At 43.8% G+C, this 26,403-nt stretch overlaps 1 long non-coding RNA gene across 1 annotated transcript in view; it reads left to right on the forward strand.

Annotated features, from left to right (window-relative positions):
* LOC146811236 (uncharacterized) overlaps window positions 1-26,403 on the forward strand; it is a 124,693-nt gene that overhangs the window by 41,441 nt on the left and 56,849 nt on the right. The window contains exon 2 of the long non-coding RNA XR_014966700.1: window positions 12,271-12,391. This is a non-coding gene — a long non-coding RNA (uncharacterized LOC146811236). The remainder of the gene's footprint in view (window positions 1-12,270; window positions 12,392-26,403) is intronic.

A 26,403-nucleotide genomic window follows, 5' to 3' on the forward strand; every position in this document is an offset into this window, starting at 1 on the left:
TACAAATGGGCCAACCAGTTCCTGCAGTACCTAAAACCCTAGCTGTCAAGGATTGCTTTAAGTCACTGTTCATTCGCTCCACAACTGAATTGCCCTACGGCCGGTATGGAGACGAAAATTTGACTTGGACCCCCAAAGACCTCATGGCATCCTTGTCCCTCTTAGAGGCGAACACCGGACTTTGGTCCGAATGGAAGGTACCACATGCAAAAAATCCCACAAAGACACGCAAATCCCTGATGACAGTTCGAGCATTAGCACTCCTTTGTGGCCAGACCCATAGAAAACGTGTGCACAAATCCGCTGCAAGTAAGATGAATTTATACGCAACATCAGAGTAGAAAGGACCGCAGTGATCTAAATAAACACACCCAAGTGGTTTATTAGATATGTACAACTGAGTTTGAGGTGGACGCGCAGCAGTCGAAGGTTTAATCTGCTGGCATATGTCACAAGTAAGGACATAATCACGAGTCTGTTTATACAAGCCGCGCCACCAGTAACGTTGTTGTAAGATAGTGACAGTCGCTGAGACTCCTCCATGGGCTGAGGCTATACCTTCGTGAGCGGCCGTTATCAAGGAAAGTCTGCGGTTCGCGTTGGGAATCAACCTGTCACCAACGTCGTTAATTCTCACATAGGGAACTTTATCAGGACTTAAATGATAAGAGTATTTAGAAGGGAAACCTCAAGGGTAATTATCACACTTCTCTGTTGCAGCAATAGCTGCCAAGATGTCATCATTAATTTTACTTTTGGTTCTCGTAACTGCTGCCACTAGATATGTTGCCACTGCAGTTTTCGCTGCTTCATCAGCTAAACTGTTGCCAACAGTATTTACCCCTACGCGCTGGTGACCAAGAGTATGAATTACATTCACGAGCGGCAGACGTTGTTTAAGATCTGCGACTCGAGCCCAAAGCATTTTATGTTTGATTGTGCTACCTTTGGAATCACGTTATTCATTTTGAGACCAAAAGAATAAATTGTCATTGAAAGACTTAAGGAGATAACGACTGGCAAAGCAGGACTCACATAGCCTTTAGAATATTAAGTTTCATTGAAAAATATGTTTTTCCCAAGGTTTTCTCCCTCGAGGGACATTTAAATTTGCCTATAGTCTGATGCTCTTTCTAGATTTATAGACCTAATGATGATTAATTTCTGTATATTTGTCCATCCTTCTACTTTTTCCTTTTCTTCTCTCTACTAGTGGTATTCTGAGGGATGGGATGATGGGGATGACGAGCAGGGAGAAAAAAGGGAAGTGGGGCAGCGGTGTAGGGTAGAGGTAAGAGATAGCAGTTGGTATGGATGGTTTGGTGATGGGGGGTGTGAAAGGTGGGTGAGGTCTGCTCTGACGCTATCATACAGGCTCAGGATTGAGCCTGGTTGCCTAAATTTTGGGAGGAGGGTGGGGGGGGGGTGCTCGGGTGGGGGCAACAGTTCGGGGGGGGCATAAAAAGAGGGGGGTCCCAAACACAATGACTATGTGATGATTAGAGAGTGTAGGTGGCAAGATACGGACAGACTTAAAATACCCATGGCAGTTTCTGTATTTGGCATGCATGTGGGGAGAGAAATGTTTTTTTCTTTGTGCAGATCACTTAATCAAATAATCATATGGCTAATTTGAAAATTGCCACTATAAATATTTGTGGCCTTAATGATATCAAGAAAAGGCAGAGAGTATCGATAGGGCTACAGGGGATTGGTGCCAATATTCTATGCCTCCAAGAGACACATGTCGAAGGATCACAACATTATTTGCTTAAAACTTTAGGGTACCAATTGGTTGCAGCCTCGTCACAAGGGGCACGAACAAGGGGGGGTGGCAATTTTGGCTAAAGGGGGGGACCTTCAGTTCGTACGTACATTAGCGGACACATTTGGTCGGTGGGCTATCACAGAGTGCCATTACAACTCGGGGAGAAGTAAAATGACCCTGTGTACTATCTATGGAAGCGTTAGTGACGACCCTGATGTGTTGTTGCTGATGACCAATGAATTATCTCAGTGGCCCCTTCCCCTAATCGTCTGTGGTGATTTTAATATACATCTACCAGGAGAGTGGCTGTCAGATCCAGATTTTAGATATACTGGACGGAAACCAAAAGTTTACCAGGCATTAAAACATTTTTGTGTTTCACATGGCTTAGTTGATTGTTGGCCGAATGCCCATCCCGGGGAACCGGGATTTACATACTACTCATTTCCACACTCTCGACTTGTTCGGCTAGATTATATACTTATTTCTAGTACTTTGTGGTCTGGGTGTACAATAGTAAAAACACCTAGAATCTTATCTGATCACAATACTCTTGTTCTAAGCTTGAATAAGGGGTTAATCAAGCCGAAGACATGGACTTTCGAGAGAGCATTTTTGGGAAATGAGAAATTTTATCAGCACATGACAGAATGGATAGCTGGTTTTCTCGAGGTGAATGTTGGCAGCACAACAATTGATGTGGTCTGGGATGCCCTAAAAGCTGGCATTAGAGGAGAGACAATGCAGTTTTCGTTCCGCTCCAATAAGGAGGCTAAAACAAAAATGGCAATACTCAAGGGAAAGTTGGCTAGAGCGGAAGAGGAGCTGACCAAGGCTATCCAAGATGGAGATCCACCCGAGAATGAATTAAAACAGGTTGTTGCCGCCCAAAATCAGATTATTGATGTCTTGACTGAAAAGGTAGTTGCTAAAGCCTCAGCCCATAAAGAGAAAATTTATGAGTGGAGTGAACAGGTTGGTCATCAGCTGGCGATACGTACTAGGGAAGAATATACTGCTAATCTTGTTAAAGAGATATTAGATCCAGAATCTGGCCGTCAAACGGATTCTTCCGAGATTAGAAAGGTATTCCAAAACTTTTATCAGAAACTATATGAAGCAACAGAGAGTCAAACCAACAGCTCGGAGATATATTTAAACTTAAATGCACCAACAGGTTTGGAAAAAGAGGATCAAAATAGCCTAGATAATATTCCATCCTGGGAGGAAATGTTCTTATCTATGACCAGCCTCACCGCAGGGAAAGCCGCTGGCATGGATGGTATTCCCACAGAATTTTACGTCAAATTCTCATTACAACTAAAAGATATTATGCAGGAACTCTTCATCCATATCTTCGAGGGTGGTAAACCACCAGCTTCATGGTCATCTGCTAAAATCATCGTTTTTCTAAAAAAAAAAAAAATCCTCTAGAACCCGGGTCCTACCGTCCTATTACATTGATAAATGGCGATTCGAAAATATATTCTAAACTTTTAGCTAACCGTCTTGCACCCATCATACATAAGATCGTATCGGAACGCCAACATGGGTTCATTCCCGGCAAATCCACAATTGACCACGTCCAAAGAGTAATATCTCTCTTAGACTTTACCCAGGCGACATGAGACCCTATGGCACTCATACTACTTGACGCTGAAAAAGCCTTCGATAGGGTCTCCTGGGAATATCTCTGGCGCACAATGTTACACTATGGGATTAGTCAACGATTCATTAAGGCAACACAAATGCTCTATGTTGAACCCATTGCTAGGGTAGCAATAAATGGAATGTTATCAGACAAAGTAACCATCACACGGGGGACAAGGCAGGGGTGTCCATGCTCTCCCCTCCTTTTCGCGATATATATCGACCCGTTTATTCGGAGGCTAGAGCAAAATTTATTAATCCCCGCAATATGTGTGCATGAATTTGAGACTATAACTCTAGCCTTTGCAGACAACATCGCCATTGTTACTAGCAGTCCAAGCAAAGCAATTGCTGAGATAGAGAAAGAGGCCCTATTTTTCGGATCTGTCTCTGGATTTAAATTAAATCAAACCAAAACACAGATTATTCTTAATGACAAGATAACGATGAACGATGTTAGAGTTACTAACAAAGCTATATATCTTGGCGTAAGCATATCGGCAGACATGGACAATTTAGTTAAGGATAATGTAGAGCCTCTGATACAACGTACAAAAAAAGATCTGATACGTCTTAATAACCTTCATTTAACGTTAGGAGGAAGATCTAATGTGATCAAAATGTTATATCTCCCCAGATTTTTATATTTTTTCAGGGCCATTTGTCTAGAATTTACACCCCAACTGTCCCGATCTATTGATTCTCTATTCTCTAAATTCCTGTGGGGCTATAAAACCCCACGCCGGGCTTTGGCAATGCCTAATTTTAAACTCTATTATTGGGCCACGGTTTTGAGATATTGCTCTGCACTTATTTCCTTAGAGCCCATTGGTAATAGCATACCTAGTCCACAAACACTCATTTTAGGTAGGGGCTCTGAAGGATGCTTGTGGCGCCATATGAATGACAATTACTTCAAGAAAATAAAATTCAAGAGTATTTATGGGATTTATAAAGTATGGGGCGGTTCGCGCAAACTGTTAGGCTTAGGACGATTTTCATATTATACCCCTATCTCCAAAAATAATGATCTTCCAGGGATATTTGATGACAGGTGCATGAATCAGTGGATACAAATAGGGATACAACAGCTTGGCTGTTTTTTTAATAAAGCAGGCTTGAAGACCTTTGAAGATCTACGCAGGGACTATGACCTCTGTCATAGAGATTTTTTCAAATACCTACAGGTTAGAGATTTTTTGTTAACCAAAGGCGGGGCTAGGGAGAAATTTCACCCTACGCAAATTATGGACCGGATTTGTAAAAGATCCTCTCTAACTATCGGGGAGATTTACGGATTTTTGAATTCTTTGGGCTCCGACGATATGGAGAAACAATTCGAGACTTGGCAGACAAAACTAACTATATCACCCCAAATCCCTGCTCGATCCTTTGAAATGTCACAATCCAGCTTTATGTCAGCTAAACTACAAGCTCAGTACTATAAGACATTTTTTTCTCTGTATTATACTCCTAAGAAAATTGCTAAGTGGGGGACCGGGAAAGGTACTCTATGTCCACGTTGTTCACTCTTTGAGGCTGATAGTGTTCATATGTTTGCTTCCTGTAATGTTTTGTCTAACCTAATAAGGGAGATTTCCGAGTTTTTTTCTGAAATATCGGGAACAGATATTTATATATCAATAGAGGAAATATTGTTGGGTATAACAGATTGTGCTCGTCCAAAAAGCATGTACGGTTTGATCTTTGTAGCTATGGCTATCCTTAGGCTTTGTATAGCCTCAGCCTGGCTGGATCCAAATCCTCCGACGTTCCATCAATGGAGGGCTCGCTTTCTAGCAACATGTAATTTAGAAGTAGCCATATATAAAAAAAAAAGGGCGTAATAAGTGCAAAAGAGGTATGCTGATATGGGACCCATTGATACAATGGATGTCCACCTTTATTTAGGTTTACAACAGAAATTTATTTTCGAAAGGGAAGGCTCTAATAAATTAGAGCTATTGATGTTCTTTCTTCGACTTCACTAAATGTGTGTATTAAGTCCCTCCACAGATTTACTTGTTTCATGTGTTTTGGGAAACTCAGAATGTTGTTTTTTGTTCGAAATGGTGGGGAGGGGGGAGGGTGGAGGGGTAATGTTGTTATTAATTAAAAATCAATAAAGATGCTTAAAAAAAAAAGAAAGACTGAACACAGTAGTATGAGTCACTTACAATAAGAGTAGAAAACACGAGGATCAGCAAACTCCAGTGCAAGTACCAGAGCACGTAGCTCTGCCAATTGGGCGGTACAGTCTCCCAATGTCTGCGAATGCACAACATCAGACTTGAATTCTCCATTCACACAGGTACCAGTCACTATTGCGCAGGCCACTGAATAAGCATGCTTAGAACCGTCGCCGGTTGCGCAGAACCGTCAGTGTAAATGATACAATGGTAATCCTCAAGCGGGCGCAATGACAGAGGAGCTGGATGAACAAATTCATACTGCAAATAGTCCTGAGTCTGCAATGAGGCATCAAAGATGAATGTTACATCTGAAGACGTCAAAGAAGTGGCCCATTGTATCCAACGTGGATGCAAAGCTTAATAATTCGGTACACTGGCCTTCATCACTGCCTCAAGGGCAGGATACGGTGTGACAACCAACATGCGTTTCCCTTGCGATAGCGCTCTCTCTTTCAGAATCGCCATCTGTACTGCAGTCAATACTTTCTCGACGGTGGAAATGCGCATTTCAGCCGAAGTGTACAAGTGTGACTTGTAAGCAATAGGGACCGTGTCCCCCTCATTAAATGTCAAGTACGTGAAACCCACTGCGCCAGGCACAATTCTGATTACGAGGTTTGTGTGGTTATCACGTGTCAATAAGTATTTAGAAGCAAGAAGATCAGCCTGCAAAGAGTGCAGTATGGCTGAATGTTCTGGCAGCCAGCAAGATTTGGTAAAAGTAGGTCGTACCAAGGCATATAGCAGCTTGATATCAATGAACCTATAATTCAACTATATAGGTAGGTTTAAACCATCACTCCCGTCAACCGGAAACAAGAGTGAAGGTGTTGTGGACAAATATAAGCACTACTAAGGCGTCTCAAATATAAGACCAAAACGTTAGGTGCACCATGTTGCAGGGATTCTGCTCATGCACAGAATTATTTGCAGGAAACCAGGACCTCAGAGATTTGTGGTGTACCAAAAAACTCACCTTAGTACCCAGAACCGCTATTCGACTAGCATCAGTGTCTCATTCGTTCTCCATACTACAGCAAAGCTACCAATGATTAGACAACCCAGAACAAGCGACTTAGGTTACTATCAGGAATGGTGGGAATCAAGAACACCTTTTTGTTTTTATTCTCATATCAGTCCACAACGTGAGTAGTCTGGGTCACGGAAAAGTTTAAAATGTTTATTTTTAACTACGTGCTCTAAGATGCAGTATTTTGGCTAACATAAGCAAACAAACGATTAGAAATAAAACCATCAACATTGTTACAATTCCATGAAAACACAAAGGGAGAAATCATAATATAATGATAGTGAAAACAGGTCCTATAGTACCATGTGTACCACCCTCCCCTAGCTATAAGCTAGTTTTATAATAATAATAGAAGGTCTCTAGGCTTGAATGGGGAACCCCATACCTCCAAGATCAGCTTAGGTGAATCACATCACAGGATCAGCACTGCTCTCTGTGTCTGGGAAGGTTGTCTCCAAAAGTGCCAGCATCATGCATGCAATGTAATATTAAAGGCACCCGAGTTTCAGATATTTGCAGCTGTGCGCTTGTTGTGTCTAGAGCAGGGGTACTCATAGTACGGCCCGCGGGCCGCCAGCGGCCCGGCAAGCCTTCCCTGGCGGCCCACGGACCTTGCAGACATCGTACCTGTGCAAGTACCGCCGGTTGCAGCAGCGCGGAGCTATGGGGGCCAGGCGATTCTTTTAAAAGCCAAGTCACTTGTTAATGAGGCTTTGTTGTATTTCACCTCTTCTTAGCACCCCTGCATCTCCCCTCTGAATGAGTGGAGATGCAGGGGCGCTAAGAAGAAATGAAATACAACAAAGCCTCATTAACAAGTGACTTGGCCTTTAAAAGACTTGTGAAGTACTTGGGTCCGGCGGTTGTTTGTGTTCCAGGGAAGCTGACTCAGCGCCGGGTGAGGTGACGGACAGGGGGGGGGGGCGCCCAGCAGCTAGTGAGAGCAGCCGGTGAGTTTAAAGCGGGAGGGAGACAGAGTGCAACAGAGGGAGGGAGAGAGGGAGAGGGGGAAGACAGAGCAGGAGACAGGGAGGGAGAGACAGCGAGAGAGAGACAGACAAGTTGGGAGAGGGAGGGAGACAGAAGGAGGGAGGGGGACAGAGGGAGATCAGATGGAGAGGGAGTGAGACAGAGAGGGAGGGAGACAGAGGGACGGAGACAGAGAGAAAGGGAGACAAACTGATTGAGAGAGAGGGAGAGAGATAGAGAGAGGGAGGGAGACAGGGAGAGAGAGAGGGAAGGAGAGAGAGGGAGAGGGAGGGAGGGAGAGAAAGGGAGGGAGACAGAGAGGGAGGGAGAGAGAGAGAGGGAAGGAGGGAGACAGGGGAGGGAGGGAGACAGAGAGGGAGGGAGACAAACACAGTGAGTGAGGCAGAGGGAGAGAGATAGAGAGAGATAGAGGAAGAGGGAGAGGGAGGGAGACAGGGAGAGGGAGGGAGAGAGAGGGAGACAGAGGGAGAGAGGGAGACAGAGGGAGGGAGTCAGAGAGAGAGGGAGACACAGAGGGAGGGAGACAGAGGGAGGGAGATAAAGGGAGGGAGACAAGAGGGAGGGAGACCAGAGGGAGGGAGAGGGAGGGATGGAGGGAGGGACTGAGACAGAGAGAGGGAGGGAGACAGAGTGAGTGAGACAGAGGGAGACGGAGACTGAGGGAGGGAGAGAGAGAGAAAGGGAGACAGAGGGAGAGAGAGAGAGAAATAGATAGAGAGAGAGGGAGACAGAGAGAGGGAGAGTGATAGAGGGAGGGAGGGAGGGAGGGAGGGAGACAGACAGAGATAGATAGATAGATGATAGATGGATAGATAGATAGATAGATAGATAGATAGATAGATAGATAGATAGATAGATAGATAGATAGATAGATAGATAGATAGATAGATAGATAGATAGATAGATAGATAGATAGATAGATAGATAGATAGATAGATAGATAGATAGATAGATAGATATGTGTGAATGCCGGGTCTGGTGGCTCAGTGGACGAAGGCGTCTGCTGCAGGGGCCTGTGTTCAACCTCATGGTCACAGTTTTTTTTTTTGCTCTAGCCCCTCCCCCTCCCCCACTGCCCCCGCCCCCACCGGTGCGGCCCTCGGCCACAAACCACACTGTAAATTTGACCCCAGAGAGAAAGTTTGTGAGTACCCCTGGTCTAGAGCGTGGGCCGATCAACCTGAATTCAACAGCATACATTGATATTTGACCTTGACGGTTTCTGCACACAGTGTTCAGACTAAGGTCGCGGTGTAAGTCTAGGGATGTGAAAAACAGACCGTTCTCATGAAAAGAAAAAGCAAGCAAGCAGTTTTACTTATAATAACAGTTGGGTGTAGTGACGTGTGCAAAAGCGGCTAAGTGGCAAGATGGCGTTTAACTTCTAAAACGCTTATGCTAACCCTGCCCTCACTACACTAGTGCATCAGTGGTGGGTGCTGTTTTAGCCTAGTTCCATAGCAAACTCGAGCAGACTGTTAGGCTTTGCGTCGTGGTCTTTGACAGAAACGGAAAAAAATACTCCGCCATTGACCGCAAGGCATTGGCTCCTGCTTGGGCTGCAGAGTACTTTAAGATGTATTTAAGGGGTATAAACTTTATAATGAGTACAGATCACAAACCTTTAATGAAAGTGTTAACTCTGGGTGGTGCTGGAAAGGGGTCAGCCAAATTAGCAAGACTGGCCGCTGAGTTGCAAGAAATTATTTATTCTGTTGAGCATATTCCTGGTTGGCATAGTGCTCAAGCTAATGCTTTGTCTCGTTTGTCTGTGGATTGGAAGCTGGTTGATGGTGATGCTGTCCGAAATATGGAGAAGGAGAAGGCAGTGGCTTGGCTGGAGGAAGTTGATTGTTATGGTGTAGGCTTTTTTTCTAAGGAAGAGTCGGTGCAAGAAATGGGCAGAGAGGAAGTTATGCAGGAGGTATGTAAGATGGTGGTAACAGGTGGTAGGAGGGAAAGTGCCATTGCAGTCTCAGTAAAACCTTTTGTCAAACTTCTGGATGAGTTATGGGTTTGTGATGGGACTGTTTTGATGAGAGGAGACAGATGTGTGCCTCCTAAGAATTTGATGAGGAGGATTACCAGTTGGCCCTTGAGGGGCATTTACGACAGACTATGACTCAGAGGAGAGTGAAATAAATTTTTGGTGGCCTGGGGGAGGTGTTCAACCCTCTCAGTGGGTGGAAAGGTGTCTGGTGTGTAAGGGAAGTGAAAGGTTACTTATGGTGGGGTGCAGGCTGAAATGGGTCATATTCAGGATCCTGGAGAAGTGTGGCATATTGTTTGTCTGGATTTTATTGGACCCCTGGGCTGTGTAAATCGAGATCTTAGATTTGCTATGGTGCTTGTGGATGCCTAATCCAAGTTGTTGGAGGTCATATTTATGCAGGATATTTCTACAAAAAATACCATTGCCAGTTTGAGTGAAGTTTTTAGGAGGGAGGTTTTTCTACTCATTTTGTTGGTGGATAATGGCATGCAACATACTTCTTGTGAGATGAAGGATTTTTTCTCTATTCATGGTATTAATCACCACCGTACCACATTACAATCCACAGGGCAATGGTATTACGGAAAGGATGAATCGCATGGTTAAGGGTACTGTACAGTTAGTCGTGCAAAGTGGTTTGGATATTTCTGCCACAGTCCAGGAAGCTGTGTGGGCACATCGCACTACTCTGAGTGTGGGCCATAACAATTCTCTTTTTTAGGTTATGAAGGGACGTAAGGCAAGGACCAAGTTGGTGCCTGGATGGTTGGGACGCAGTGAGAAGCCGTCTGTACCTAGGAGTGGGTCTATGAGTTCAAAGATTCAGAGAGGTGATTGGGTGAAGGTCAAGGATGGTCATTGTGGCAGTGGTTTGTTTAAGTTTGGAGGCTTTTCCAAGGTCAAAGAGGTGTTTGAGGAGTATGTTGTGCTGCAGAGTGGTTGTAAGTGGAATAGATGCAGAGTGGCTTTGTTTCAGAAGGGTGGTGAATTGCAGGTGGAGGGGGATGAAGGTTGTAGTGGTTTTATGTTAATGAGAGAGGTGGTGCCTAGTTGTTTTGAGGGTATTGGACAGAGTGATACTAAAGTTGCTGGTAGTAGTGAGGCTGGAAAAGCATTGGAGGGAGAAGGAAGAGGTCGAGTGCGAAGAGAGAAAAAAATCCCTGCGTATTTACATGATTACGAGCTGGGCTCAGTTTGAGTATTGCAAAAACTCAGTGAATATTGCAGAGTTGCATTTTTTAAATTAATTGTGTGCCTATGCTATGTAAACCTGCATGTGTTTTATTTTCAGAAGTTAGTTATGCTTGTTCCTTCCCAAATGAGTAATTTGTTTCTCATTACTATAGTTATTTGCTTTCTTGCATTGTTCGTTCTTTTCTTTTCCCTGAAACCCCTGTGTTATAGGAAAGGGGGAAGATGTGTTGTATTCATGTTGCCAGAACCTTTGTGTTGAGGTTCTGTTAGAATGTGGGGTTTTGAATAGAGAGGGCAGTTGTTTCCGAGGTTGGCTAGGGAATGGTCAAGTATTGGTGGGCTGAATAAAGAGGAATCAACTAAGCTTCATATGTGTTTGGCTTCATTTACAACACATGCTTTCTGCATTATTGTGGTTACAGACATCGGGTTTCTCGCCGGTCTCTTTTTCTTACAACCTTCTAAGCTCTGCCAGCTGGAGATAGCGCCTCACAGCCCGCTGTCCCTGTATACATAACATTGCCCTTGCGCCTTTTTATTTATTTCAAACAATCTTTATTGGTTTTTCAGTGAATACAAGCACATAATTGCAAAGTACAAAAGAATAAGGGAATCTGAACAGCGAAGATATAAAATAATGAGTGTCCTGGTTTAACAGCTTTATACATGCTCACAAAAATAGTTATATCAGATAGAAAAAAATTATAATATAGCAGTGACATAGGTAAATGTATTTAATGCATACTCCTGTTACTATTGATGTTGATGTACGCAATGATACATGCATGTACAAAAACAAAATCAAATCACTGTAGTAGAAATCTCCGATATGATCTCTCCATCAATCCCGGGTAAGAAATATGTGGTCAGGCAGGCCCTGCACCCTAGGCCTGAGGTTACCGAGTGACAAATCACAGGTGGGGTTGCATGTAACAATAAGGACAAACGCCCAAACTGGAAATACCCAGATTAGCCCCACAGATAGGCAGCAACACCACAATAGTCCTGGGAGATTGGCCCCAATAAAACGCACATGGCTGGAGGGGCACGTGTTCTCAAAACTCCATAAAGTTAGATGAACTGTGAAGTTAGGAACACTCAGCCAATCAGGACACAGCACTCACAACACACATAGTGATTACATGCTCCCCATGCCGGACATCTGGACACGCTACTCACTGGCCCTTGTGTCCATGCAAGGTCGAGATCCATCTGCATTTGTCATCAGGTGGGAGGAATTTATGTCTTCATGACTAGACCCACATTTCACTCCCAAAACAGAATCCATGAATTGTTTTATAATGCTTCAAGAAATGTATAAAAAGACGTTCAAAACAATTGTACTTTGAGTCAATCCTCAAACCTGTTTCTGTATGCTGTACTCCCGGCCATAGTGTTTAATCAAACCAACTGTTCCTGTTTTCCAAACGCCTCTTATCTTTGTTTTCTCAAGGTAAATTCATATTCAAGCAACATTTTGGCAAGCTAGCCAAGAGAAATTGGTGCTTCGAAACCGACTGCACCCGAAGGAAAGGATCCCGCTATGACTGATTCACATCAGTGCAGAAATGAAGGTGAGCAGACACTACAATTGATTGAAAGCTCTGCTGAATCCACGGGGCGGAGGTCCGTCCTAAAACTGCTGTCAATTGGGTAAGAGACTACGTCTGATCCTGATCCACAGCATTTGACATATGTCAAACTAGGAAGAAGCGCAAAAATTTTACCTGAGCACCCTGCACTGACAGAAATATGACATATTGCCCTCTTCATGTGCCTGAACTGAGTAGTTACAAGGCAGTCTCAGAGGTGATCCCGCAGAGGTCACCTTTCTTCGATAGCCAACACACTAGAAAATGTGAAGGTTGTTTGTCGATTGGACCACTGGGCGAAACACAGTCAGTATGCTTGTCCCTTGGATGTGATACAGGGGTACACATAGGCCCTTGGTGTGTTACAGGATCAGCACCTTGATCTTATTTTTTAGTCTAAAGAGTTTTGCCAGTGCTATCGGTTTCTCAACCCTGTTGATATTTGAAAGAAGTGTGAGGTGTTATTCACTTGGACCACTGGGTGTTCTACAGATGGTATGCATGACCCATGGGTGTGATATAGGGTGTAATTTGGACTTTAGGGAAAATTTGGACCTTGGAGATTAGATGTAGCTTGTCCGTAGGTGAAGAATGGCTTGTGATTGTCATGCTGTTCCTTGTTTCCGCGTAAACTGTTATCTTTGTCTCTGAACCGATATTGACAGACTATTGGCCTCACTTAGTCTTGTGTGCTGCGCAAAGCCTCCCTTCTTCATCGAGTAGCATGTGCTAAAGAGCGGGCTAAGATATTTATTTTGACAAATTCATAATATTTTCTCTGTAAGTTTTCTCCTTCTCTCTTTCTTCATTCTGGTTATTAATTGCTCCATTCTTGATGTTGTGGTACTAGTAAATTGTTGCAATTGCACGTCTTGTCTTGAGTGTTGTGTTTTGTTTATAACTTAATGTTAATGAAAGCGCCGCTAATTCTTACAATAATTTTTCCATCACTGCTGTTTCTCACGATCGCTTTTCCATATCTTCTGTTTTTCTCTCATTCTTACAATCGTTTTTCCATATCTGCTGTTTTTCTGCTGAATTCACGTTTTGAACTAACCATTGCACATTCTATCAGTTTGAGATCCTTCATATGCATTGTTTTTATTTGTGTTTAATGTCTATCCTGATGCATTTATATAAATAATATTGAGCCCGTAGAAGTAGTTAAAACTAGTAATCCCTGTATATTTGTCTCCCCAGCAATCAGAGTAGATCTAATATTAATTAATCCAGGGAAGTTAGAGCATATCGGCCCTTTAAAAAGTTCCCAGCTATCATGGAGTCGCTGCTAAAGCACATGCAAACTAGGTCCCCCCTCACAGATCAAAAAACGTACCAAGTATTGCCACAAATGGCACGCGCACACTAAGGCACTCATGTTCCTCTGGCCACTGAGGGGAACCTTTGACACCAACATAATCGAACACACAAGAACACACATTCGGACAAAATATGTAGGACAAAAAAAGACCAGGAGAGAGGCTCTGCTAAAACTATGGGCTATCTTTGAGGAGGCTCAGACTAACAATCCTGTCCTAGAACCCGCAAACAGGGCATCCATACCTCCTCCACCATATGGAGGTGCTCTCTCCAATGCCTGCCATCCCCGCATTAGGTTCCATCAATCGATCAGGGGATTCATAGAGGGCACTACTCACCCGTAAGGGTCTCAAGGCGCTGGTATCCCAATCCACTGGCTGAGGGAGCCTGGGTGACCCTCACCGAACATCAAACTACTCGATCTAGACGAGGGAGGCCAACAGGTCACCAGGCCCAGGCAATCCCAGCATCATCTCTGTCCAGTGCTAGTGCTCCTGAAGCTCAAACCCCCGTCCATCGCCCTCGACTCATCAAATCCCTGCGATGCAGGGAAAATGCACTCCCACTGGTTCAGGAGAGCACAGTTGGGGGACATGGAGATTCATAGTGGTTCTTGACAGTGATATGACTGGCAAGAATGAGGAGCGATCTGACCAGAGAGTGAAGCTACAGGGTCAGCCCAGCACACCAGGGGGAAAATAGGAAGCCTATGTCAGAAACCGACAAAACACCCAGAAGCACCCACATCCTACTGTCCACCCCGGGCTGATCAGAGGAAGATCCAGTGGTCTTGGTGCTTGTGAACAAGGCACCATATTATTTCCTGGGGAACACGAGAGGAGACAAGGTCATGCCTAGTCCCCATATCAAAATACACTGCAACTATATAAGGAGTCTCGGGTACAGTGGCCAGGATCCCCATCTCAGAACCCCTTGAGATGGAGATAAGGGAGAATAGGACGAGGGAACAGTTACTTTACTTTCACTCATCCAGACTAATATCTTAGGATGAGACCTAATGACCAAGCTAGAAATACCTATTCAGTTTGCCGGCAACAGAACCATAACCTGCTTCTCCCTTGGAGCTCCATTCCTAGAACTCAGTCCAACGAAGCGTTCCTGCATTGAATCTATACAGGCAAGGACAGTACCAGCCAACCAGACCCCCTTCACTGAGGCAATCATGGAATATACAGGGAGTTTCTTCGAATTATGCAGGTCAGCCCAGCAGTGAGCATGTTGCACACACCACCTCCTTGTTGAAGCTGCCAAAAAAACATGAGAACCCTGAAAACCAACAGGGAATGCAAGGAGGAAGGGAGTAGGGACTGCGATGTGCATGCCTGCTGGCCTCCCCTGAGATTGGGTGGGAAGCAGGGCCAAGGTGCATAGGGGCAACAGCCGGAGTGCCCCCAAGATCACTTAGCTTAACCCCTATCACCACCATGGCACTTCCATGTGTAAAGAGGTGGTGCAGACGTGGTTGCCTGGCACTATGTGGTGCGTTCCACACACCTGAAGCCCACTTCATGTTGCTGAATGCGGTACCCAGGTGCGTAACCACCCTAGGAAACTTGGCACGTAGAGCAACTAGAAAACCACCCCAAGGAAGCGTCCCGGTCAATCACATGGGAAGGGACTCAGCCTGGGAAGGGTAGACAGGTACACGGACCCCCTCCCCACACACACACAAAAGCCCACTAGGAAGAGGCAGGAGCAAGCACAAAGAGACACTGACACGTTGGTCCCGCACAAATTGAAAAAGACCGCTATTGAGGGGGCCATGCTGGCATACAAATGGCACCTATCTTGAAGAGGGCTCCACGGCAACATCCCACAGGGTTTTAACCCAGTTACAACGGCAGAGATCGGGGAGGTTGTCAGCAGCCAGAACTCAGAGAATGTTATTATTGTCACTGATGGGCCATATGGTGGGCTGATGCTGCTTAAAGGGTTATCACGAGCTGAGATCAGTAAATTTGGGTCTTTCCCTGCAGAATCCCCATCCTCAAAACCAAGCCCAAGGTAACCCGAATGCATCATATGCTCTGCCTCAGGGAGGTCAGACAGCCACTGCAGGGAACAGGTGATTGGTCAAACACATGGCAACAGCAGCAACAGACAGGGACCCCCAGCCCAACAAGGACCTCAGCAGGGAGGGGCAACTGTCTGGGGTGGCAATGCCTCTACACAGTCACAAACTCCCCATACATAGATTCAAACCTCCAATGCAGAACATACACTTCACACACTTCAATACACATTTCAAAATAAAGACTAGTAAGACAGTATTAGGAATTCCATTTCTTTACTTGCGGACCGACAAACTCAGGGTTGCTGTATGTTGTGCCGATCGGGAGTCCACCATTTGGTGCCTGCAGGAGCCTAGGGCCTATGGTGCTGCTGATCCCCGGGGCGGGGTAGGCTGGTCATGCCCCGGGGGAGGGCAGTCTGACGAGGGGGCAGGATGGCTCCTCATCCAGTGCATAAAAGCAGGCACCCAGGTCCCCTCACCAAAGTACAATTGGGACGGGTTCCAATAACCAGATCAAACGGACCCCACTCTCGGACCTCTGACCCCGGACCAACATTCCTTCGTACCTTGTGGTCCCAATCGCAGCCAACAGCCTGCTGGCCAATGGAGGCCCCTTTTCAGTTCCAAACATCACCACATCAGAAACACGGTGCCCATGGGGCAGCTGTCCGACCATCGCCGGTATACGACAATGGAAAGAACCAAATCACATGAGAACCAAGGGAAACACCCATGGCACCAGCAAAAAGAAGCTCACTATTATGTGCATCAATGTTGCTTAGTGAACCCGGTTGCTAAACATATTTAAAGTCTATCACATGCATATCTTAACATTAATACACAGGTCTTTTAGTATTCTTGGTATCCACAAGTAGTTTTTTAGAGTCCTCAATGTACACTGTGCCCTGTACACACAAATGGTGATGTATACTTTATAGACTTTAAATTATATGTGTAGTAATCGGGTTCACAAAGCTATATTGATGCACATGATGGTGTCAATAAGAACAGTAACAGTGAATGAATGTATGCTCTACTGTGGGTTTCTGTTTCAGGGTAGGACATTGTATTCTCAAAAACCTGCACAAAGTGAATACACTTGCGACATAGCTGGCCTGGGGAAAGTATCCCAACTGACTAACAACAGGGATCTGAAATTCCACTGTCCAGATGACAGCCATCGACCCTTATGGGCGCAAGAAGGGTGAAACATCTTGACCATACATTTATGTAGATGGGAGGTATATCTAGCTTTTCCCTAAACTCATCCCACTCTCTTTTTAACCTTACCCGGCTCCAATTGTAATAAATTCATCCACTTTTGGGACAGGAGGTAGTTTTAAACCACAGTATCTTCTGTCACGGACCCCACACCGTCCCTGCACTTTGAGACTCTTCCTTCCCGCGGAGGGTAGACCCGATGATGACGCTATCGGTTATTAGTACGCCAGTGGGGATAACATGCTGCTGACCGAACCTAGTTGTTGAGGGTCCTGATATTTTTTAGAGACTCTTCCATTTGACACTGTGTTGTCCAACTCCTCTTGATGGATGGTGATTTTTTTTTGGACGCTGAGTGGGAGACACTTTATTCTCTGCTTCTGTGTCCCCCGTTGTGTTTTACAGTTACTACAGTAGCGCACAGCTGTGGGAGATTTTTTGTTTCTAAGTGGTATCATTACTACTCCCAAGCGCAGTTTAAACCCATTGGAGGGTAAGAGGACATGATCTCCTTGTTGGATACTGAGAATTATAAGTCAAGATAAAATAGGTAATCTCCAGTATTTAATTTTTTCATTGCATTTTGTATACTTGGTCAGTGTAAATATGGCAATGAATTTTGGACTTACCTATACAGATGAGGAAGTTAGCTCTATAATTTCTGGTCCAACATTTCCCAATGACTTAAGTGCCATACAGGCTATAGCCCAGACTGAAGACTGGGATTCCTTGATGGAATTAAAGAACAGGTTAAGTCCGTTATCAACGGAGTAATGATGGCTGAATTCTTGCCTCTCAACGCAGCACTCAGAGGACTCTGGGTGAATAATGTCCCACACATCTTCCTGGCAGACATGGTTTTCAAAAAAGACTAGGCATCAATATCGTGGTGATGTACATGAGACTGGCTGGTCTTAATAATTAAGATGGACTCAAGACTCTCTGAGGCACTTACTATAAAGATCATGATCAGCAAATGCAAACTCAAGACCATGGTGCACTTGTCTGTCTTTAAAAAGAAACTTGATGTACTAAATAAAGACATGACCAAGATGAAAGTTTTCCTTACGCAAAGCAAGATACAGAAGTAAGGTAAGGACCTGAAACCTTTTCCCCAGGAAAATATTTACCCAAACATCAAAGAGAACTACAACACCAAAAGATCGCGAAGCGGACCTTACAGATTACAACGCCTCAGGAGGCAGTTCCTGCGACTCAAGGTATTGGTGCAGTGGTGACTAGACCAGAGTTATGCAGATTTAGGAACAGAACAGAGGAAGAGGCCATGGCAGGCAACAACCTTGGTAAGAACTATTCTTTAATAACCAACCTACTCCATATTTTCAACCCTTCCCCCAGCACTTTGGGGATAGATGAATCCCTATAAAGGAGAATAACCATCTCATTTTCCACCTATGCAGAGACGGCCTTTTTTAAGCATAGGCCAAAATCAGCAAAGAGTGAGTAAGAGGTCTGGTCAGAAGATACCAAAACAAGAATAGTGACAAGAAGCAAGACTAAAGAACAGAACCCAGAGATAACCAACAGCAGTCGCTGATATTTAATCTAGCAAATCTCTGTCCTGAATAAAGGGCTGGGAGTCGTTCCAAAACCCACTTTTAATAAATTCTGTCTTCATCGAGAAATGGCAGAGTTTTGCTGTTTTAACCCTTCAATGATGCAAAAAATTACCACTGAAGAAGGAGACAACGATGTACTGACCAGGTCCACCTTTGCTCTCCTAACACCATGGTTCCAGTGGAGATATTAACCTTTGAGCAAGCCATTTTAAAAGAAATTGAAACCTTGGATGCTTCAAAGTTGAAAACGTTCCACAACATGACGACGACAAAATAGAAGGCCTTGTGGGCACTTACAGACGATCACAATCTGGTGGTGAAACCGCAGATAAAGGCGGTGGAATTGTCTTACTCAAAAAGGGCGTTTATGAAAGACTGTGCACAGATCTATTGAATGACGCCAGATATTATAAGATCACGACACAAGATCCCACAAAAAAACTCAAAAGGGTCATTAGAAACAGGGTCAAAGAAGCAGAATGGGAGGATGGATTTCTAAGACAGAGGCAGACTTTGACCTGTGCAAAGAACTAAAACTGCCATATTTTTATTTGCTTCTGAAAAAGCACAAAGACAGGCACTCTCCACAAGGCTGCACCTTTATGTCCAGGATTGGCTCCATCCTTTACCCCTCTCACAATTCATGGACTTCTTTCTCAAACCATTAGTACAACAGACGCCCACGTATTAAAAAAATACTATATGTTTTAAGGGTGCTTTAGGGCCCAACTTTTGATCCAGAAGGAATCTTCTGATTGGTCTCTATAATAAGAGCGCAACTCTATATACAATTGAACAAATCCATTTTCAAGCAAGTTGGCATCACTGAGCCACTAGGCATTTTATTTTAGAATGCTGCAGGATTGCTCTGACAGATAACTATTTTGATAACACCTTGTATCTCCAAATTCATGGAACATCGATGATCAGCACCTTTGCTCTGAGCCTGGCCGGACTGTACGTCAGTCACTTTGAGGAAACAAATATCTTGTCTGACATCAACCCATATCAACAAAGGATTACATTATGGAAACGTTTTATAGATGACATCCTGATTATATGGGATGGCGACGAGTAGACTGCACAGGATTTTTTGACATGGCTGAAAACACAGTTTTGCTACCTCAAATTCACAAACAATGTAAGCAAGTCAACGTAGTTTCTTGACATTACGATTTTCTCTGGGGGCGCCTGACTCGGCACCAAGACCTATTACAAGCCAACAGATAGAAATAACCAACTACTGTTTAATAGCTTTCACCCACACCCATTAAAATAAAACTTACTGTATAGTCAATTCTTAGGCATACAGTGAAATTTCGGTGACAACAGAGACTTCAACAAACTGGAGTCCAGGGATTATCCTTCTCAAATTATTGCCAGATGTTACAAACGAGACAGAAACCAGCATGGAGAAATCCTCTTACAAGAAAAGGAACAACCCCCTAACCAAGACGTTTTGACTTGTGTAACCACATTCAGTGCAGCCTCAAACCACCTTAAGAAATTGGTAGACCGAAATTGGAAAATATCAACTCAGGAGCTTTCAATTGGAAAAGGCCCTGCTTTGCTTGTAAGACAGGAACATTTTTCAAGACCATCTGATACATACACCACCCAGGAAGATGGAGATAAAGAACAAAGCCATTTCCACCACATGGGGTCTTTCCCCAGTCATGGGCCACTATCCCTGTGGGTCCTGCTCAGTCTGCCATTTGACCACAGCCACAAAAGCAATTCATTTGAAACCAGATCTCAAGTGGACCCTGAGAAAACACGCAAATTACAGTAGCTCCCATGTTATATATATGATCACGTGTCCTCGCAAACTGCGTTACCTTGGCATGAAATGTAGAAAGGTGAACACTCGCGTTGGTGAGCATAGGAAAAATATCGACGACAAAGATGAGTAGTCATTTTCTAACCATTGGACATTCTGCAAATGACTTGAAATGGGTGGTACTTGAAACCCTGGACCACACTGATATGCATGCTGATAGGAACTTGCTACAAAAGGAATAACGTTGGATTTATCATCTGGACACATTCAATAAGGGACTTAATGACAATATCCCATGGGCACAAGTCATCCAATGAAGATAAAACAAGGCATCTATTACTCCATTAGTGTCATGACCTTGCCACACCACATAAAATACATTAACTACCTTGCCACACCATGGTAATTGGACTAGCCACTTCCCCACACTTAGGCAAAGCGCAACACAATATGCTTTGATATATAAGCACTTCTATCATGCCAAGAGAATAGAATTGTCATGATTGTCGGGTCAGAAGCCTACGAACTGCCGAGACTTCCCCCGCACTCCTGACATTTGCCGAGATACTCCCGTTAGACGCGCATAAGTAGGGATAGGCAGAGCAGTTAAAACCCTGCCTTTCTCGAGCGAGAGTCCATCGCGTTCCAGTATTCCCGTACCTGAGTTCGTCACTTCCGGTGCGTCACGGCCCCTCACTTCCGCGTCGTCGGCGTCCTGGTTCCTCATCGGGGTGTTAGTCCCTGTTTTTCATGAAGTTTGTATCCTGAAATCCTGGAAACCTGTTAAGAAGGAGAATAGAAACAATAGTTATCCGTGGTTATGGTATTCAGCGCTCTGCGCTGCTTTCTTTATTTACTGTATTTGTTTTGAATTTACAATTGCATTTTACAACCAGTGTTTCTGGTACCCTGCTGAGCACCTATAGCTTCCTCCATTGGTGCTGAACTTCACCTGAGCTTATGTTATATTATCTTCAGTTATTAATATTCAGGGAAAGAAGTTGCAAGAATTATTGCAGGTGGGCAATCATAGAGAAAGGGACATATGGAAAACGTTAAGAGGTATGTATGCATTTCCTGAAAAAAATGTTCTTTATATTGCAGCATTACTTAGACCTGACCTCATTCTGAACCTCCTCCACATTTCTGGTCTTAAAAGGGAAATAGGTATATCTCTCACTGCTGAGAGTCATGTAATTATAAGTGTTGGTGGTATTTGTTTTCTAAATATGTTCCACTTGTCTTTAGCTTTGTTTGCCTAGTTTGGATCGTTTCCAGAAGTCTCCTGGTTGTGAAGTCTCTTCACAGTTCCTGGGTGTCACGGAGGAGTGTCTTCCCATCCCTTCCTTGTTTTGTTACCCCTCTTCCCCTGATTACCTGTTGTAGCCTGTTTTATATAGGCGCAGGAGGTGGTTGGGGGGAAGTTGTGGATTTCTACTGCAGTTCCGTGGCGTTCCTGTAGAAACACAGTTGAGACCTTCGACAAGAATCCCCTTGACTTAAGCAGCCTTGATCTAGGACAATACCTAGAATTATTACACTCATGGTGTCAGGCACCATGAGTGCAATAATTCCTTGCTGTATACTAGAGACAAAAATAATTTAAAACTATCGGATGTTTTATTGTTAATAGCACAATCTTGTGACTCCTGATTTTTAGAATCACATTATATCAATGTCTTGTAGATCACTTGAATACCGATTTTTTTCACGTGCCCTCGTGATCTATACATTTTCATATCATTATGATCTGCACAACTTTAGCGTGCAGTTCTACACATACTGCCCTCTGATGATAATAACTAGGGAGCAATTCTCTCAGACCATGCTCTGATTGTTTAGTCTTACTTCAGTATCTACACTCACTGACTCCGACACCAGTAACAATCAATCTTTCCCCCTTATACCAAGGATAAAAGAGCTGTGGCTTTCCCACCCACCAATATGGAAGATGGAAGGGACCAGTCACTAACGGAGAATCAGCGCTAATAGTAAGACCCCCTTCCCCTGCAAACCAATTTCTTATTTTAAAACACTGTGTTTTTTCGCTGTATGCGATTGTTCCTTTTGACAAAAACTTTTAATCTAATCTTTTCTGCCTAAGGAGCACAGCCATTACACCACTCTCCTCAGCCTATGGAGCCCTGCCGTATTTCATTCAAGGTATTTAGTGTTTTGCATGTTTTGAGACCCGTGATAGACCCTTAGTTTACATCACACTTTTATTCCCGTACACTCTTGTGTATCCATTAGGGAGGGTGATAATAGAGCCTCCTTACTCACATGAGGCTCCCTCTACCAGCTATAAGGTAAAGCCAGGACTATAAAAAATAATGCGTACTGGTACGTACAATTACAGGATGCCTCTTATTACACAGTAGACGGGACCATGTGCTTTTAAAGCGATAGGCACACTGATCCTGGCCATGATAATGCATGGTTTTTGGCAGTTTTTGTACTTGTGTGAGAACCGGTATTCACGAATGTTTCCGTATCCCATACACTAGAACAGTAGGAACAATATAATTGATCACGTGCATATCTTAACAGCAATACTTTTAGTATTCTCTGTATTCAGAAGTCGTTTTTTTAGAGTCCTCACTGTAAATTGTGCCTTGTACTCACAAATGGTGATGTATACTTTAAATGATATGTTTAGTAATCAGGTTCACTAAGCTAAATTGATGCTATCAAGCTTTAGCTTTATTCGACTATACATGTCATAAAAGCATTGTTACAGAAGATTAAATTATTAAGCATAAAACATAGTTTTTTTTAAATAGTCGTAAAAACAAGTACAAACAATCGAATGAGAGAAATAATGAATCCTGATTCTTTAAGAAGACAAGTTCATAAGATAAAAGGCAGCAACAGGGAGAATACAAGCGATTAAAACAAGAGCATCCAAAACTTTAAGAAATGGCCAAAGCTCAAGGAATAAGGTGCCAGCGTCACGTCCACGTAATAAACGTACTCCAGGTACATCAATTCACAGACAAAATATGTGCTCTAATGGTCCACATCCAACTCAAGAATTTGGCTACCAGGATTGCATAACAGGGTGATGGATCAGTGCGCAATGTGGTCGAACACCCCAAAAAAGTATCACGTAACGCAAGGCTGAAGTTTATACAGATGATGATCCTCCATAGAGCATACCTTACCCCTGAGAGGATTCATCGTATATTTCCAGAATCCCCACATCATTGCCCCCGCTGTAGGGGGGGAAGAGGCAGACCTCCTACATATGTTATGGTCCTGTCCCTGCCTTAGTGACTATTGGGTAGGGGTTCGAGATGCCTTGAGCGCAGTCACTAGACTCCCTGTCCCGGAAGACGCATTATATTGTCTCGCAGGCCTCCGTAGACGCACAAAAGTGCAGAAAGTGCAGTTGCGGTTTGTAGACCTGGCCCTTATCATGGCAGTGAGAGCTATTACCATGCGATGGAAGTCTCCTAGGAGCCCGTCGGTATCCACGTGGCAGAGTGACATGATTCAGTGGGGGAGGGCAGAGGGTGCAGTGCTTCGCAGGGAAGAGGATAGGGGGCTCAGGAAACAACCCATCTCGATGGACTGGGAGGCTATGTTGCTTAAGCTGGAGTCACTCGATCTACTACCCCCGCAGAATATCCCACCCCAGTAGCACGCAGGATTCCTATAAGACCCTTTCATGATAGGTTTCGTAACCCAGACACTCAGCTTTGCTAACCCGAGGGCAATGCTACTCTTTGAGGTCTTTATCATAACGCCGCAGAGAGATAGTTGGTGAAACCACAACACGATTGACCAGGAGTGGGGAGAGGGTGGGTTAGGGAGGGGGAGAGGGGATGGTTTAATGAAGTTCCCTTGTTGATTGGAATGTAGTTGTCTTCTATTGTCGATTTTATATTGTCAGATCACATTGTATTGATGTTCACGACGCCATTGGAGATCCTTATCTTCGATTTTATCGTTCAAGAAATGACACACATAGCCAGTATAAGTCATATGTATAATGTTCTTAATATAAAAGCAAAAGACTGTCTCTGTAGAATAACTATTACATTTCAAAACTGTTGAAGTCATCAATAAAGTATGTTAAAAAAAAAAATGGATAAGTGCGCAAGATTCTCAAGGCAATGCTACTTTGTCTGGTACCCAGATTCCTGCAAGTCAGCCCGAGCCATGCCATGCTTTACGGGGGCCAGCATAGGCTGGGCAAACAAACAATATATGTGAGTAGGTTTTTTAAAGATCAGCGCAAATGGGACAGTTACTCTCACCTGATATAGCCCATTTTACTTTGAAAGACTTTAATGGAAAGAAACCCACTCTAAACTGAAAATGCAGTTTACGATCAGAGGGTTTTGGTATTACGTCCCAATAATGCTCAAGGCTTGGCCAGGGTTTGAATGTTAAAAAGCCCCCGTCAACGTTGTGCTATCACTTTTCCTAAGATTATTTTGAGCAACCAGAGCCCAGTATCTTTCCTTTATAACATCGTTTGATGGAAACTGGGTACTGGATGGGGTTTCCCACAAATTCGGCAAACCCATGTTGGTCAAGGAATCTCTAACATCTTGTTGCCAACTAATTTTATGAAAATGATCGGCCTTGATAATATCCCTAAGACCATCTGCGTAAGTTGCCAGTTCAGGGGTGGACCAGATTCTACGCCATTAAAAGATAGGGCGTAACCTAGCTACGTCCACCAGTGCTTTCCTGCCTAAGTCGTTTAACAACGGTAGCACTGGAGTGCTTCATGGTAGGCTGGTAATCATTCGAAGGAATCTATTTTCTGCAATGGCTAGCTGGGTGAGTTTCTCAAAACCCCAAAGTTCGGCCCCATATAAGACCAAACTCACTACTTACGTATTGTAAATCTGTAGCACCGGATTGACTGGCTTTGTCAGTGAAGTTTTGAATTGATTGTATAGAGCACCAGCTAATTGACGGTGTTTCAATGTCATATTGTCAATGTGATGTCTCCAACGTAATTCCTTCTGTAAGATGATTCCTTGGTAGGTAAATGCGTCTACCTGTTCTTACAGTGTCCCATCCAAAATTATTTCTCCCCTAAATGTTCTCTGCTGTTTAAAAGTCATGAACTTAGTCTTTGCTAAGTTAATTTTTAAACCTCGTAAGGAGCAAAAGTATTCAGAAAGTATCAACGCGCGCTGTAACCCACTAGGGTTTTTTTTAGATAATGAGTGTGTGGTCTGCAAACTTTAAAATTGGAATCTTTTTGCCTGCCAAAACTGGTGCATCAGTAGGGACGGTAGATAAAAATCTGGCAATTCCATTGATAAAAAGGAAGAATGATGTGGGCGCCATAACACATCCTTGGCGCACTCCCTTCTCTATTGAAAAATAATTAGTTACATTCCCCTGCGAGCCCCAACATATTTGAGCAAAAGTTTTCTCATGAAGGCGGGCAATAAGGGAGAGCAGGTCCTTGGGCATACCCAGCTCCTGTAACACCACCCAAAGTTTATTACGAGAGACCAGGTCAAAGGCTGACTTAAGGTGAACAAAGGCTGCATACATGCTGCCCTTGCCAAGAACTACGGTCCGCCAGTATATTAGGATATAACATAATGGTGTCAATAAGAACAGTAACAATGAATAAATGTATGCTTTACTGTTCGTTTCTGTTTCATGGGAGGACATTGTATTCTCAAAACGTCCACGAAGTGAATACCTTTGTGACATAACTGGCCAGGGGAGAGTATCCCAACTGACTAACAACAGGGTTCCAAAAATTCCACTGTCCTGGCAAAAGCCATCAAAAATTATGGGCGCAAGTAGGCCGAAACATATTGACCATACTTTTATGCAGATGTGAGGGATATCTAGCTCTTCCCTAAACACATCTTACCGCTTTTTAACCTTACCCCTGCCCCAATTTTAATAAATCCATCCACTTTTGGGGCAGGAGGTAATTTTAAACCACAGTATCTTTTGTCCTGGATCCCACACCGTCTCTGCACTCTGAGTCTCTTCCTCTCTGCAGAGTGTAGGCCCGATGATGATGCTATTGGTTATTAGCACGTCAGTGGGGATAACATGCCACTGACCG

The sequence above is a fragment of the Triturus cristatus genome, chromosome 7 (assembly GCF_964204655.1).
Source record: "Triturus cristatus chromosome 7, aTriCri1.1, whole genome shotgun sequence".
In the NCBI taxonomy this organism is placed as follows: Eukaryota; Metazoa; Chordata; class Amphibia; order Caudata; family Salamandridae; genus Triturus; species Triturus cristatus.